We start from the raw sequence: 17,280 nt of genomic DNA, 5'->3' as shown, positions 1-17,280 counted from the left end.
TAGCTCCAGGACGTTGATGTGAAGACAAGTCTCCTGACTTGACCAAAGCCCCTGGAAGTTCCTTCCTTGTGTGACTGCACCCCAAACTCGGAGGCTCGCGTCCGTGGTTACCAGGACCCAGTCCTGAATGCCGAATCTGCGGCCCTCTAGAAGGTGAGCACTCTGCAGCCACCACAGGAGAGACACCCTGGCCCTGGGGGACAGAGTGATCAACCGATGCATTTGCAGATGCGACCCGGACCATTTGTCCACTTGGTCCCATTGGAAGGTCCGTGCATGGAACCTGCCGAATGGAATGGCCTCGTACGATGCCACCATCTTTCCCAGGACTCGCGTGCAGTGATGCACTGACACCTGTTTTGGTTTCAATAGGTTCCTGACCAAAGTCACGAGTTCTTGAGCCTTTTCTATCGGCAGATACACCCTTTTCTGGTCCGTATCCAGAATCATGCCCAAGAAGGGTAGACGAGTCGTAGGAACCAGCTGCTACTTTGGGATATTGAGAATCCAGCCGTGTTGCTGTAACACCTTCAGTGAAAGTGACACGCTGTTCAGTAATTGTTCTCTTGATCTCGCTTTTATGAGGAGATCGTCCAAGTACGGGATAATTGTGACACCTTGCTTGCGCAGGAGCACCATCATTTCCGCCATTACCTTGGTGAAAATTCTCGGGGCCGTGGAAAGCCCAAACGGCAACGTCTGAAATTGGTAATGACAATCCTGTACCGCAAATCTCAGGTACGCCTGATGAGGGGGATATATGGGAACATTAAGGTATGCATCCTTTATGTCCAGAGATACCATAAAATCTCCCCCTTCCAGGCTGGCGATGACCGCCCTGAGCGATTCCATCTTGAATTTGAACCTTTTCAAGTATAGGTTCAGGGATTTTAAATTTAAAATGGGTCTGACCGAACCGTCCGGTTTCGGGACCACAAACAGGGTTGAGTAATATCCCCTGCCCTGTTGAAGCGGGGGAACCTTGACCACCACCTGTTGAAGATACAATTTTTCGATTGCATTTAACACTATCTCCCGTTCTTGAGGAGACGTTGGCAGAGCCGATTTGAAAAAACGGCGAGGAGGCACCTCTTCGAATTCCAGTTTGTAACCAAGGGAAACAATTTCTATTGCCCAGGGATCCACCTGTGAGTGGGCCCAGATGTGGCTGAACATTCGAAGACGTGCCCCCACTGGGGCGGACTCCCTTAGTGGAGCCCCAGCGTTATGCGGTGGATTTTGCAGAGGCCGGGGGGGACTTCTGTTCCTGGGAACTAGCTGTGTTGTGCAGCTTTTTCCTTCTACCCTTACCTCTGGCAAGAAAGGACGATCCACGGCATTTCTTGTTTCTATTTGATCGAAAGGACTGCATTTGATAATGCGGTACTTTTTTAGGTTGTGAGGGAATATAAGGCAAAAAAAGAAGAATTTACTCACCGGTAATTCTATTTCTCGTAGTCCGTAGTGGATGCTGGGGACTCCGTCAGGACCATGGGGAATAGCGGCTCCGCAGGAGACAGGGCACAAAATTTAAAAGTTTGACCACTAGGTGGTGTGTACTGGCTCCTCCCCCTATGACCCTCCTCCAAGCCTCAGTTAGGATACTGTGCCCGGACGAGCGTACACAATAAGGAAGGATTTTGAATCCCGGGTAAGACTCATACCAGCCACACCAATCACACCGTACAACTTGTGATCTGAACCCAGTTAACAGTATGATAACGTAGGAGCCTCTGAAAAGATGGCTCACAACAATAAACAACCCGATTTTTTTGTAACAATAACTATGTACAAGTATTGCAGACAATCCGCACTTGGGATGGGCGCCCAGCATCCACTACGGACTACGAGAAATAGAATTACCGGTGAGTAAATTCTTATTTTCTCTGACGTCCTAGTGGATGCTGGGGACTCCGTCAGGACCATGGGGATTATACCAAAGCTCCCAAACGGGCGGGAGAGTGCGGATGACTCTGCAGCACCGAATGAGAGAACTCCAGGTCCTCCTTAGCCAGGGTATCAAATTTGTAGAATTTTACAAACGTGTTCTCCCCTGACCACGTAGCTGCTCGGCAGAGTTGTAATGCCGAGACCCCTCGGGCAGCCGCCCAAGATGAGCCCACCTTCCTTGTGGAGTGGGCATTGACAGATTTAGGCTGTGGCAGGCCTGCCACAGAATGTGCCAGTTGAATTGTGCTACAAATCCAACGAGCAATCGTCTGCTTAGAAGCAGGAGCACCCAGCTTGTTGGGTGCATACAGTATAAACAGCGAGTCAGATTTTCTGACTCCAGCCGTCCTTGAAATATATATTTTCAATGCTCTGACAACGTCCAGCAACTTGGAATCCTCCAAATCGCTAGTAGCCGCAGGCACCACAATAGGCTGGTTCAGGTGAAACGCTGATACCACCTTAGGCAGAAAATGAGGATGCGTCCTCAATTCTGCCCTGTCCGAATGGAAAATCAGATATGGGCTTTTATACGATAAAGCCGCCAATTCCGACACTCTCCTGGCTGAAACCAGGGCCAGTAGCATGGTTAATTTCCATGTAAGATATTTCAAATCTACCGATTTGAGTGGCTCAAACCAATGGGATTTGAGAAAATCCAAAACTACATTGAGATCCACACGGTGCCACTGGGGGCACAACCGGGGGCTGTATATGTAGTACTCCTTTTACAAAAGTCTGGACTTCAGGAACTGAAGCCAATTCTTTCTGGAAGAAAATCGACAGGGCCGAAATTTGAACCTTAATGGACCCTAATTTGAGGCCCATAGATAATCCTGTTTGCAGGAAATGTAGGAATCGACCCAGTTGAAATTCCTCTGTCGGGGCCTTCCTGGCCTCACACCATGCAACATATTTTCTCCAAATGCGGTGATAATGTTGTGCAGTCACCTCCTTCCTGGCTTTGACCAGGGTAGGGATGACCTCTTCCGGAATGCCTTTTTCCCTTAGGATCCGGCGTTCAACCGCCATGCCGTCAAACGCAGCCGCGGTAAGTCTTGGAATAGACACGTTCCCTGCTGAAGCAGATCCCTTCTTAGAGGTAGAGGCCACGGATCTTCCGTGAGCATCTCCTGAAGTTCCGGGTACCAAGTCCTTCTTGGCCAGTCCGGAGCCACTAGTATCGTTCTTACTCCCCTTTGCCGTATAATTCTCAGTACCTTGGGTATGAGAGGCAGAGGAGGGAACACATACACTGACTGGTACACCCATGGTGTTACCAGAGCGTCCACAGCTATTGCCTGAGGGTCTCTTGACCTGGCGCAATACCTGTCCAGTTTTTTGTTGAGGCGGGACGCCATCATGTCCACCATTGGTCTTTCCCAATGGACTACAATCATGTGGAAGACTTCTGGATGAAGTCCCCACTCTCCCGGGTGAAGATCGTGTCTGCTGAGGAAGTCTGCTTCCCAGTTGTCCACTCCCGGGATGAACACTGCTGACAGTGCTATCACATGATTTTCCGCCCAGCGAAGAATCCTTGCAGCTTCTGCCATTGCCCTCCTGCTTCTTGTGCCGCCCTGTCTGTTTACGTGGGCGACTGCCGTGATGTTGTCCGACTGGATCAACACCGGCTGACCCTGAAGCAGAGGTTTTGCCAGGCTTAGAGCATTGTAGATTGCTCTTAGTTCCAGTATATTTATGTGAGAGACGTTTCCAGGCTTGACCACACGCCCTGGAAGTTTCTTCCTTGTGTGACCGCTCCCCAGCCTCTCAGGCTGGCATCCGTGGTCACTAGGACCCAGTTCTGTATGCCGAATCTGCGGCCCTCTAACAGATGAGCACTCTGCAACCACCCTAGCAGAGAGACCCTTGTCCTTGTCGACAATTTTATCCGCTGATGCATCTGCAGATGCGATCCGGACCATTTGTCTAGCAGATCCCACTGAAAAATTTGTGCATGGAATCTGCCGAATGGAATCGCTTCGTAAGAAGCCACCATTTTTCCCAGGACTCTTGTGCATTGATGCACAGACACTGTCCCTGGTTTTAGGAGGTTCCTGACGAGTTCGGATAACTCCCTGGCTTTCTCCTCCGGAAGAAATACCTTTTTCTGAACAGTGTCCAGAATCATCCCTAGGAACAGCAGACGTGTCGTCGGGATCAGTTGGGATTTTGGAAAATTCAGAATCCACCCGTGCTGTTGGAGCACTACTTGAGTTAGTGCTACTCCGACCTCCAGCTGTTCTCTGGATCTTGCCCTTATCAGGAGATCGTCCAAGTAAGGGATAATTAATACGCCTTCTCTTCGAAGAAGGATCATCATTTCGGCCATTACCTTGGTAAAGACCCTGGGTGCCGTGGACAATCCAAACGGCAGCGTCTGAAACTGATAATGACAGTTTTGTACCACGAACCTGAGGTACCCTTGGTGTGAAGGGCAAATTGGGACATGAAGGTAAGCATCCTTGATGTCCAAGGACACCATAAAATCCCCTTCTTCCAGATTCGCTATCACTGCTCTGAGTGACTCCATCTTGAACTTGAATTTTTGTATGTACAGGTTCAGAGATTTCAGATTTAGAATAGGTCTTACCGAGCCGTCCGGCTTCGGTACCACAAATAGCGTGGAGTAATACCCCTTTCCCTGTTGTAGAAGGGGTACCTTGATTATCACCTGCTGAGAATACAGCTTGTGAATGGCTTCCAATACCGTCGCCCTGTCTGAGGGAGACGTTGGCAAAAGCAGATTTTAGGAACCGGCGAGGGGGAGACTTCTCGAATTCCAACCTGTAACCCTGAGATACTACCTGCAGGATCCAGGGGTCCACCTGCGAGTGAGCCCACTGTGCGCTGAAATTCTTGAGGCGACCCCCCACCGCCCCTGAGTCCGCTTGTAAGGTCCCAGCGTCATGCTGAGGCCTTTGCAGAAGCCGGGGAGGACTTCTGCTCCTGGGAAGGGGCTGCTTGCTGCAGTCTCTTACCCTTTTCTTTGCCTCGGGGCAAATATTGGAATCCGCATCGCCTGACCACTGTCGTGTCCATAGACTTCTTCTGGCAGATATGGACATCGCACTTACTCTTGATGCCAGAGTGCAGATATCCCTCTGTGCATCTCGCATATAAAGGAATGCATCCTTTAATTGCTCTATAGTCAATAAAATACTGTCCCTATCCAGGGTATCAATATTTTCAGTCAGGGAATCCGACCAAGCCACCCCAGCACTGCACATCCAGGCTGAGGCGATTGCTGGTCGCAGTATAACACCAGTATGTGTGTATATACTTTTTAGAGTATTTTCCAGCCTCCTATCAGCTGGATCCTTGAGGGCGGCCGTATCAGGAGACGGTAACGCCACTTGTTTGGATAAACGTGTGAGCGCCTTGTCCACCCTAGGGGGTGTTTCCCAGCGCGCCCTAACCTCTGGCGGGAAAGGGTATAACGCCAATAACTTCTTTGAAATTAGCAGTTTTTTATCAGGGGTAACCCACGCTTCATCACACACGTCATTCAATTCCTCTGATTCAGGAAAAACTACAGGTAGTTTTTTCAGACCCCACATAATACCCCTTTTTGTGGTACTTGCAGTATCAGAGATATGCAAAGCCTCCTTCATTGCCGTGATCATATAACGTGTGGCCCTACTGGAAAATACGTTCGTTTCTTCACCGTCGACACTAGATTCGGTGTCCGTGTCTGGGTCTGTGTCGACCGACTGAGGCAAAGGGCGTTTTACAGCCCCTGACGGTGTTTGAGACGCCTGTACAGGTACTAACTGGTTTGCCGGTCGTCTCATGTCGTCAACCGACTTTTGCAGCGTGCTGACATTATCACGTAATTCCATAAACAAAGCCATCCATTCCGGTGTCGACTCTCTAGGGGGTGACATCACCATTACCGGCAATTGCTCCGCCTCCACACCAACATCGTCCTCATACATGTCGACACACACGTACCGACACACAGCAGACACACAGGGAATGCTCTGATAGAAGACAGGACCCCACTAGCCCTTTGGGGAGACAGAGGGAGAGTTTGCCAGCACACACCAAAGCGCTATAATTATATAGGAACAACCTTATATAAGTGTTGTTTCCTTATAGCTGCTTAAATATATATAATATCGCCAAAAAATGCCCCCCCTCTCTGTTTTTTACCCTGTTTCTGTAGTGCAGTGCAGGGGAGAGCCTGGGAGCCTTCCTAGCAGCGGAGCTGTGTAGGAAAATGGCGCTGTGTGCTGAGGAGATAGGCCCCGCCCCCTATTCCGGCGGGCTCTTCTCCCGGTTTTTCTGAGACCTGGCAGGGGTGAAATACATCCATATAGCCTCATGGACTATATGTGATGTATTCTTTTTAGCCAGAAAGGTATTAACATTGCTGCCCAGGGCACCCCCCCCCAGCGCCCTGCACCCTCAGTGACCGCCGGTGTGAAGTGTGCCTGAGCGCAATGGCGCACAGCTGCAGTGCTGTGCGCTACCTCATGAAGACTGAAAAGCCTTCAGCCGCCGGTTTCTGGACCTCTTCTTACTTCGGCATCTGCAAGGGGGTCGGCGGCGTGGCTCCGGTGACCCATCCAGGCTGTACCTGTGATCGTCCCTCTGGAGCTAGTGTCCAGTAGCCTAAGAAGCAAATCCATCCTGCACGCAGGTGAGTTCACTTCTTCTCCCCTAGGTCCCTCGTTGCAGTGAGCCTGTTGCCAGCAGGACTCACTGAAAATAATAAAACTATCAAAACTTTTACTCTAAGCAGCTCTATATGAGAGCCACCTAGATTGCACCCTGCTCGGACGGGCACAAAAACCTAACTGAGGCTTGGAGGAGGGTCATAGGGGGAGGAGCCAGTACACACCACCTAGTGGTCAAACTTTTACATTTTGTGCCCTGTCTCCTGCGGAGCCGCTATTCCCCATGGTCCTGACAGAGTCCCCAGCATCCACTAGGACGTCAGAGAAATTAGATTTGCCTGCCGTAGCAGTGGAGACCAGGCCCGAGAGACCTTCTCCAAACAATTCCTCACCCTTGTAAGGTAAAACCTCCATATGCCTTTTTGAGTCGGCATCACCTGTCCATTGGCGGGTCCAAAGGACTCTTCTAGCCGAGATCGACATAGCGTTGAATCTCGAACCCAATAGAGCAATGTCTCTTTGTGCATCCCTCATATATAAGACAGCATCTTTTATATGTCCTAGGGTCAATAGGATGGTATCCTTATCCAGAGTATCAATTTCCGCTGATAAGGTATCTGTCCATGCTGCTACAGCACTACACACCCATGCCGACGCAATCGCCGGTCTGAGTAAGGTACCTGAATGTGTATAAATGGACTTCAGGGTAACCTCCTGCTTGCGATCAGCAGGATCCCTGAGGGTAGCCGTATCTTGGGAAGGCAGCGCTACCTTTTTGGATAAGCGTGTCAAAGCTTTGTCCACCCTAGGGGATGATTCCCACCGTATCCTGTCCGTTGGCGGGAAAGGATACGCCATAAGAATCCTTTTGGGGATCTGCAGTTTCTTGTCTGGAGATTCCCAAGCTTTTTCACATAACTCGTTCAGCTCATGTGAGGGGAGAAAATTTATCTCAGTTTTCTTTCCCTTATACATGTGTACCCGTGTGTCAGGGACAGGGGGTTCCTCTGTGATATGCAAAACATCTTTGATTGCAATAATCATATATTGAATACATTTAGCCACCTTTGGCTGTAATTTTGCATCATCATATTCGACACTGGAGTCAGAATCCGTGTCAACTATTTGGGATAGTGGGCGCTTTTGGGACCCCGAAGGTCCCTGCGACATAGGTACAGGCATGGGTTGACTCCCTGACTGTTCCCTAGCTTCAGCTTTATCCAACCTTTTGTGTAATAAATTTACATTGGCACTTAAAACATTCCACATATCCATCCAGTCAGGTGTCTGCGCCGTCGACACCACATTCATTTGCTCATCCTCCTCCCTCAGACATGTCAACACACACATACCGACACACCACACACTCAGGAAACCCTCTTATCTGAGGACAGTACCCCCACAAGGCCCTTAGGAGAGACAGAGAGTATGCCAGCACACACCCAGCGCTATAATAACCCAGGACAAAAACACAATATGTATGTTTACCCAGATAGCGCTTTTATACTCAATTCGCCAATTATGTGCCCCCCCCCCCCCCCCCTCTACTTTAAAACCCTCATGTCACCGTGATCTAAGCAGGGGAAAGTCCGGGGAGCTTCCTCTCAGAGGTGCTGTGGAGAAAAAATGTCGCTGGTGAGTGCTGAGGGAGAAGCCCCGCCCCCTCAGTGGCAGGCTTCTGTCCCGCTCTAAAATACAAAACTTTGGCGGGAACTCGTAGGTATATACAGTGGCCGGCTGTATATACCCATCTTTTGCCAGGAGAAGTTTATTTGCTGGCCAGGGCGCCCCCCTGCACCCTTACAGTGACAGTATGTGAGGTGAATGGGAGCAATGGCGCACAGCTGCAGTGCTGTGCGTTACCTCAGTGAAGAACAGTGAAGTCTTCTGCCGCCTCTGATGTCTTCTAACTTCTCATACTCACGTGGCTTCTACCTTCAGGCTCTGTGAGGAGGACGGCGGCGCGGCTCCGGGGCGGACGGCGAGGATGAGACCTGCGTACCGATCCCTCTGGAGCTAATGGTGTCCAGTAGCCTAAGAAGCAGAGCCTTTCAACTCACAGAAGTAGGTCTGCTTCTCTCTCCTCAGTCCCACAATGCAGGGAGTCTGTTGCCAGCAGGCTCCCTGAAAATAAAAAACCTAACAAAATACTTTGTCAGAAACTCAGGAGAGCTTCTGAAAAGCACCCAGTCTCCTCTGGGCACAGTAATCAACTGAGGTCTGGAGGAGGGGCATAGAGGGAGGAGCCAGTGCACACCCAAATCCTAAAGTATTTCTTAAAGTGCCCATGTCTCCTGCGGAGCCCGTCTATCCCCATGGTCCTTACGGAGTCCCCAGCATCCACTAGGACGTTAGAGAAAATAAGATTTTACTCACCGGTAAATCTATTTCTCGTAGTCCGTAGTGGATGCTGGGGACTCCGTAAGGACCATGGGGAATAGACGGGCTCTGCAGGAGACTGAGCACTCTAAAGAAAGATTTAGTACTACCTGGTGTGCACTGGCTCCTCCCTCTATGCCCCTCCTCCAGACCTCAGTTAAGGAAACTGTGCCCGGAAGAGCTGACATTACAAGGAAAGGATTTTGGAATCCAGGGTAAGACTCATACCAGCCACACCAATCACACCGTATAAATCGTGATACCATACCCAGTTAACAGTATGAACAACAAACAAGCATCACTCAACTGATGCCACATAACATAACCCTTTAGTAAGCAATAACTATATACACGTATTGCAGAAAGTCCGCACTTGGGACGGGCGCCCAGCATCCACTACGGACTACGAGAAATAGATTTACCGGTGAGTAAAATCTTATTTTCTCTAACGTCCTAGTGGATGCTGGGGACTCCGTAAGGACCATGGGGATTATACCAAAGCTCCCAAACGAGCGGGAGAGTGCGGATGACTCTACAGCACCGAATGGGCAAACTCAAGGTCCTCCTCAGCCAGGGTATCAAACTTGTAGAACTTTGCAAATGTGTTTGAACCCGACCAAGTAGCAGCTCGGCAAAGCTATAATGCCGAGACCCCTCGGGCAGCCGCCCAAGAAGAGCCCACCTTTCTCGTGGAATGGGCTTTCACTGATTTTTGGATGCGGCAACCCAGCCGCAGAATGAGTCTGCTGAATCGTGCCACAGATCCAGCGAGCAATTATTTGCTTTGAAGCAGGAGCACCCAGCTTGTTGGATGCATACAGGACAAACAGCGAGTCAGTCTTCCTGACTCCAGCCGTTCTGGTCACATAAATCTTCAAAGCCCGGACTACGTCAAGCAACTTGGAATCCTCCAAGTCACCAGTAGCCGCAGGCACCACAATAGGTTGGTTCAAATGAAAGGATGACACCACCTTTGGCAGAAATTGCGGACGAGTCCGCAAGTCTGCCCTATCCATATGGAAAACCAGATAGGGGCTTTTACATGACAAAGCCGCCAATTCTGACACACGCCTAGCCGAAGCTAAGGCCAACAGCATGACCACTTTCCACGTGAGATACTTTAGCTCCACGGTCTTAAGTGGCTCACACCAGTGGGATTTCAGGAAACTCAACACCACGTTAAGATCCCAAGGTGCCACTGGTGGCACAAAAGGGGGCTGAATATGCAGCACTCCCTTAACAAACGTCTGAACCTCAGGCAGTGAAGCCAGTTCTTTTTGGAAGAAAATGGATAGGGCCGAAATCTGGACCTTTATGGAACCTAATTTCAGGCCCATAGTCACTCCTGACTGTAGGAAGTGCAGGAATCGACCCAGCTCGAATTCCTCAGTAGGGGCCTTCCTGGCCTCACACCAAGCAACACATTTTCGCCATATACGGTGATAAAGGCTAGGAAGGATGTGACAGCAAAGCATTATCAGCGTAGGAATGACTTCATCCGGAATGCCTTTTTCCGCTAGGATCCGGCGTTCAACCGCCATGCCGTCAAACGCAGCCACGGTCTTGGAACAGACAGGGCCCTTGTTGTAACAGGTCCTGTCTGAGAGGCAGAGGCCACGGGTCCTCTGTGAGCATTTCTTGCAATTCCGGGTACCAAGTCCTTCTTGGCCAATCCGGAACAATGAGTATTGTTCTCACTCCTCTTTTTCTTACAATTCTCAGCACCTTTGGTATGAGAGGAAGAGGAGGAAACACATAGACCGACTGGAACACCCACGGTGTTACTAGTGCGTCCACAGCTATCGCCTGAGGGTCCCTTGACCTGGCGCAATATCTTTTTAGCTTTTTGTTGAGACAGGACGCCATCATGTCCACCTGTGGCAGTTCCCATCGATTTGCAATCTGCATGAAGACTTCTTGATGAAGTCCCCACTCTCCCGGGTGGAGGTCGTGCCTGCTGAGGAAGTCTGCTTCCCAGTTGTCCACTCCCGGAATGAACACTGCTGACAGTGCTCTTACGTGATTCTCCGCCCAGCGAAGAATTCTGGTGGCTCCCGCCATCACCACCCTGCTCCTTGTGCCGCCTTTGCGGGTAACATGAGCCACTGCGGTGATGTTGTCTGGCTGAATCAGCACCGATTGGTCGCGAAGCAGGGTCTCCGCTTGACTTAGGGCGTTGTATATGGCCCTTAGTTCCAGGATATTGATGTGAAGGCAAGTCTCCTGACTTGACCACAGACCTTGGAAATTTCTTCCCTGTGTGACTGCCCCCCACCCTCGCAGGCTTGCATCCGTGGTCACCAGGACCCAGTCCTGTATGCCGAACCTGCGGCCCTCGAGGAGGTGAGCACTTTGCAGCCACCACAGAAGAGACACCCTGGCCCTGGGGGACAGGGTGATCAGCCGATGCATCTGAAGATGCGATCCGGACCACTTGTCCAACAGATCCCACTGAAAGATCCTCGCATGGAACCTGCCGAAGGGAATGGCTTCGTATGACGCCACCATCTTTCCCAGGACATGCGTGCAGTGATGCACCGATACCTGTTTTGGTTTTAGGAGGCCTCTGACCAGAGTCACGAGCTCCTGAGCCTTCTCCTCCGGGAGAAACACCCTTTTCTGGTTTGTGTCCAGAATCATGCCCAGGAAGGGCAGACGCGTCGTAGGAATCAGTTGCGACTTTGGAATATTCAGAATCCAGCCATGCTGTTGCAACACTTCCTGAGAGAGTGCTACGCTGATCAGTAACCGCTCCCTGGACCTCGCCTTTATGAGGAGATCGTCCAAGTATGGGATAATCGTAACCCCTTGCTTCCGAAGGAGCACCATCATTTCCGCCATCACCTTGGTAAATATTCTCGGTGCCGTGGACAGGCCAAACGGCAACGTCTGGAATTGGTAATGACAGTCCTGTACCACAAACCTGAGGTACTCCTGATGAGGTGGATAAATGGGGACATGCAAGTACGCATCCTTGATGTCCAGAGACACCATAAAATCCCCCTCTTCCAGGCTTGCAATGACCGCTCTGAGCGATTCCATTTTGAACTTGAATCTTTTCAGATAAATGTTCAGGGATTTTAAATTCAATATGGGTCTGACCGAACCGTCCGGTTTCGGTACCACAAACATTGTGGAATAGTATCCTCTTCCTTGTTGAAGGAGGGGAACCTTTACCACCACCTGCTGGAGATATAACTTGTGAATTGCCGCTAACACTACTTCCCTTTCTATGGGGGAAGCTGGCAGGGCCGATTTGAGGTAACGGTGAGGGGGCATCACTTCGAATTCCAGCTTGTATCCCTGAGACACAATCTGTATAGCCCAGGGATCCACCTGTGAGCGAACCCACTGGTGGCTGAAATTTCGGAGACGCGCCCCCACTGCTCCTGGCTCCTGTGGAGCCCCAGCGTCATGCGGTGGATTTAGTGGAAGCCAGGGAGGACTTCTGTTCCTGGGAACTAGCTGTGTTGTGCAGCTTCTTTCCTCTACCCCTGCCTCTGGCCAGAAAGGACGCACCTCTGACATTCTTGCTTCTCTGTGATCGAAAGGACTGCATTTGGTAATACGGTGCTTTCTTAGGCTGTGAGGGAATATATGGCAAAAAGTTTTACTTCCCAGCCGTAGCTGTGGAAACTAGGTCCGAGAGACCGTCCCCAAACAATTCCTCACCCGTATAAGGTAAAACCTCCATGTGCTTTTTTGAGTCGGCATCACCTGTCCATTGCCGAGTCCACAGGACCCTTCTGGCAGAAATTGACATTGCATTTATTCTAGAGCCCAGTAGGCAAATGTCCCTCTGGTCATCCCTCATATATAGGACAGCGTCTTTTATATGCCCCAGGGTCAGTAAAATGGTATCCTTGTCTAAGATATCCATTTCCTCAGACAGATTATCTGTCCACGCTGCTACAGCACTACACATCCAGGCCGACGCAATAGCCGGCCTCAGTATAGTACTTGAGTGTGCATAAACAGACTTCAGGATACTTTCCTGCTTCCTATCTGCAGGATCCTTAAGGGCGGCCGTGTCCTGTGACGGCAGGGCCACCTTTTTAGATAAGCGTGTCAGAGCTTTATCTACCCTAGGGGAGGATTCCCAGCGCATCCTGTCCGTTGGCGGGAAAGGGTACGCCATAAGTAACCTTTTGGAAATCAGCACTTTCTTATCGGGGGAATCCCATGCTTTTTCACATAATTCATTTAACTCATGTGAAGGGGGAAAAGTCACCTCTTGCTTTTTCTCCCCATACATATATACCCTTTTGTCAGGGACAGGGTTTTCCTCCGGTATGTGCAATACATCCTTCATTGCTATAATCATGTATCGGATGGCTTTAGTAATTTTAGGCTGCAACTTTGCCTCATCGTCATTGACACTGGAGTTAGAATCCGTGTCGACATCTGTGTCAACCAACTGGGATAGTGGGCGCTTTTGAGTCCCTGACGGCCTCTGAGCTGCAGAATCAGACACGGGTCGAGACCCTGACTGATTATCCAACCTTTTATGCAAGGAGCTTACATTATCATTTAACACCTTCCACATATCCATCCAATCAGGTGTCGGCGCCGTCACCACAGTCACTTGCACTTGTTCTGCCTCCACGTAACCGTCCTCGTCAAACATGTCGACACAAACGTACCGACACACCGCAAACACACAGGGAATGCTCTAATTGAGGACAGGACCCCACAAGGCCTTTTGGGGAGACAGAGAGAGAGTATGCCAACACACACCCCAGCGCTATATAACCCAGGGATTACACAGTAACTTAGTGTTTACCCAGTAGCTGCTGTTTATGATAATTTTGCGCCTAAATTTATGTCTCTTTTTACCCTTTTTCTACCTTGATACTGCAGGGGAGAGCCTGGGGAGCTTCCACTCAGCGGAGCTGTGAAAAGAAAATGGCGCTGGTTAGTGCTGAGGAAGAAGGCCCCGCCCCCTCAGCGGCGGGCTTCAGTCCCGGGTCTGTGTAATAAAATGGCGGGGGCTCGTACATATATACAGTGCCCAGCTGTATATATGTGTCTTTTTGCCAAGAGGTATCCTAATTGCTGCCCAGGGCGCCCCCCCCTGCGCCCTACAGTGACCGGAGTGTGTGGGTAGTGTGGGCGCAATGGCGCACAGCTGCAGTGCTGTGCGCTACCTCATGTGAAGACAGGAGTCTTCTGCCGCCGATTTCGATGTCTTCTTGCTTCTGCCGGCTTTTGACTTCTGGCTCTGCGAGGGGGACGGCGGCGTGGCTCCGGGAACGGACGACAAGGTCAGGTCCTGTGTTCGATCCCTCTGGAGCTAATGGTGTCCAGTAGCCTAAGAAGCGCAACCTAGCCGCAGTTAGTAGGTTTGCTTCTCTCCCCTCAGTCCCACGTAGCAGTGAGTCTGTTGCCAGCAGAAGCTCTCTGAAAATAAAAAAACCTAAATAAAATACTTTCTTATTAGCAAGCTCAGGAGAGCTCACTAAAAGCACCCAGCTCTGGCCGGGCACAGATTCTAACTGAGGTCTGGAGGAGGGGCATAGAGGGAGGAGCCAGTGCACACCAGGTAGTACTAAATCTTTCTTTAGAGTGCCCAGTCTCCTGCGGAGCCCGTCTATTCCCCATGGTCCTTACGGAGTCCCCAGCATCCACTGGGACGTTAGAGAAATGGGACGTATAAACGTACAGGATTACATACGTTATCCCGGCAGACGGTATGCCGGCTGTCAATATTCTGACAGCGACATCCCCTCCCGCCAGAATGCTGGCAGTGGAGTGAGCGCTAAGAGTTCCCTTGCAGGTGTGCTGCGCTCACCACAGGATCTATTCCCACTCTATAGGAGTCGTGGACACCCATGAGTGGGAATAGCCCTGGTGTGCCGGAATTCCAGCTGATAGCATTGTCTGCGTCGGTATCCTGAACGCCAGGTCCCGACAGCCGGCATTTTAACGTCATCCCAACCTATAGTTAGTATGTAGCGGGCATGAATGTTCCTATCCCAATTGTCAATGAAACAATGATGGAGGTTAAGGAGAGTTTTAAGCTGCTCCCTGATGACCACATGCAAATATAGTTACTGGCTTTCCAAGAAAAGCCACTTATTGTAAACTGTGAGTACTGGAAGTCACTTGCTTGGTAGAGTTGCTCATTTGCTATGGCATTATTTGTTTTAATGCACAATTTCCCCCCACACCTGATCTATTCACATTTGTTTTGTATGTTTGGTTGCTTGCATGTGTGTTTCTTTTAGAGGTTTGGAGTAGACCATCACAGGGGACCCTCTCCCAAACTTGTCAGAGGCTTTCTCCTCCTAGGATGGGGGTGGCACTGAAGATTCAGTTCCCCGGTATAAGCTTCAGCTGATCTCAGGATGCAAGGGGCTCATATGAGCCTTGCAGTGGCACAGTGCCTGAAATAACTTGCCCAAGGGGTCTTATGACTCCAGAGTATGTATGGCCATTGGTGATTATCAATGACATGAAACCACCAACAGTAGAGCAGGATGGTTGATAACCATTGTTGCCCAACCCTACTGGAGAGCATGGCGTGCCAATCAGGTGCGGGTGAGTGGCTTACCGATGCATAAAGGATTGAGACTTAGCAATGTTGGTGCAAGGGTATGCTTTGTGTCCTGTGTCAGAAAAAAAAAGTAGAAAGAACAAACCCATCAATCATCATAACTACTCCAGAGGCCGGTGGTGACCCTTGAACTTAAATAAAACACAATAATAATAATTCTACATGAAAAATGGTCTTCAAACCATGAATCTCTTTAAGATGGATTATGGTGCAGTCAGAAAAGAAACATATCTGAATTAAAGTGCTCAAATGAGTAAAATTAGAGGGGAAGAATTCCACTTCGTTGACCTAGACACAATTTATTTACTGTTGGTTCAGAGAACATAAATCTGGGGACAAAAAGATGATCATAATAAATAGAATTATTGCATAACAAAATAAATGCACAAGGTTATCAGATGCAGCTTCACAAGTTACAAGGAGAAATATAGTGGGTGTTAGAGCTTGGAACTTGGAAGGCATCTATAATTATGATATACAGTATGTATACAGACAAAGGCATACAAAATGCAATACAGTGATGTGCACTGCAATACAGAAGAATGCAGTCTACAGCTGTAAAACACTTCAAATAACATATCTACACATACATAAAGTGCTTGTTACGTTCCACATACTAATCATGAACATAACACGATTCGGTCACAATTCTTTTATAGTTAATAAGCAGATTCTAGTCCAAACCGTACTTCCATATATAATATCAATTATTTAAGAGACATTATTGATCGTTGGTGCCAATAAAATGGCTGAAATACAGTATACAATTTAATAAAGTTAATTGATGGCACACAAGCTTAGAGGACATTTAACATCTGTCCACGTGAAGAGGATCTCTTAGGGGGGTATCCAATTAGAGGTGAAACAACATTTTTCGCAATTTTTTCTGATGTTTCACCTATTTTTTTATTTACAGGCTATCCTATCGCCTGTAAAAAGACATTAATCTCCCAAAACACACAGGTTCAATGAAACCTGTGTGTTTTCGGTAGAAACAGACCCGTTTTCTCAAGAAAACGGGTCTGTTTCCAGGGGATTTGGTCGATAACCGCAGAGCACCAGCAGCAGGCTGGGACTGCAGGAAAGGTGCCGCGGCCCGGGAGCCGGCACTGTGACCCCCGGTGGGGAAGCTGGGGCATCACTTGACCCGCAACCATCTTCCACACCCCTGGTCACATGACGGGGGAGCGGTTATGTGACTGGGGAGCGGAGGTGGAGCAGTGCACCGGAAGCTGTCAGGAGCTGGGACCCAGTGCAATTCTTGTATAGTTAATAAGCAGATTCAGCTAACTCCCAATAAGCAGGCTAATTTGATATCCCCCTCAGTATTCCAAAATGACTATTCTATTGGTGCAGAGGTCTCTTGTGACTACCCTTTATGTAGTGTTCATTCTAGCACCCAGAACCTGTCATAACCCATGCATTCCTTATTTCCTGCCATGGGTGTCACTCTCTGCTCTGGTGCTTCTAGCACACTCTGATCTGAATCTAAGCACTGAGGTACAGACCAGAGTGTGCTAGACGTACCAGAGCAAAGAACAAAACCCCAGGCAGGAAAGAGGAACTGCATAGGTTGTGACAGATGCAGAATACAGAATGAACATTACGCGTTCTATTCCCATTTCTATCCCGCCTATATCAACAGTGGTTAGAATACAATAAGAGAGATTGCTAGCATGGACGATACCTTAGCTGGTCACATCACCCCTTATCCAGCGATTGATAGAACTCCTAATTAGATATTACTTTGTATCTACTACAAGGCACTAA

This window comes from Pseudophryne corroboree, chromosome 9 (assembly GCF_028390025.1).
Source record: "Pseudophryne corroboree isolate aPseCor3 chromosome 9, aPseCor3.hap2, whole genome shotgun sequence".
NCBI lineage: Eukaryota > Metazoa > Chordata > Amphibia > Anura > Myobatrachidae > Pseudophryne > Pseudophryne corroboree.
This window is presented reverse-complemented; position numbering follows the sequence as displayed.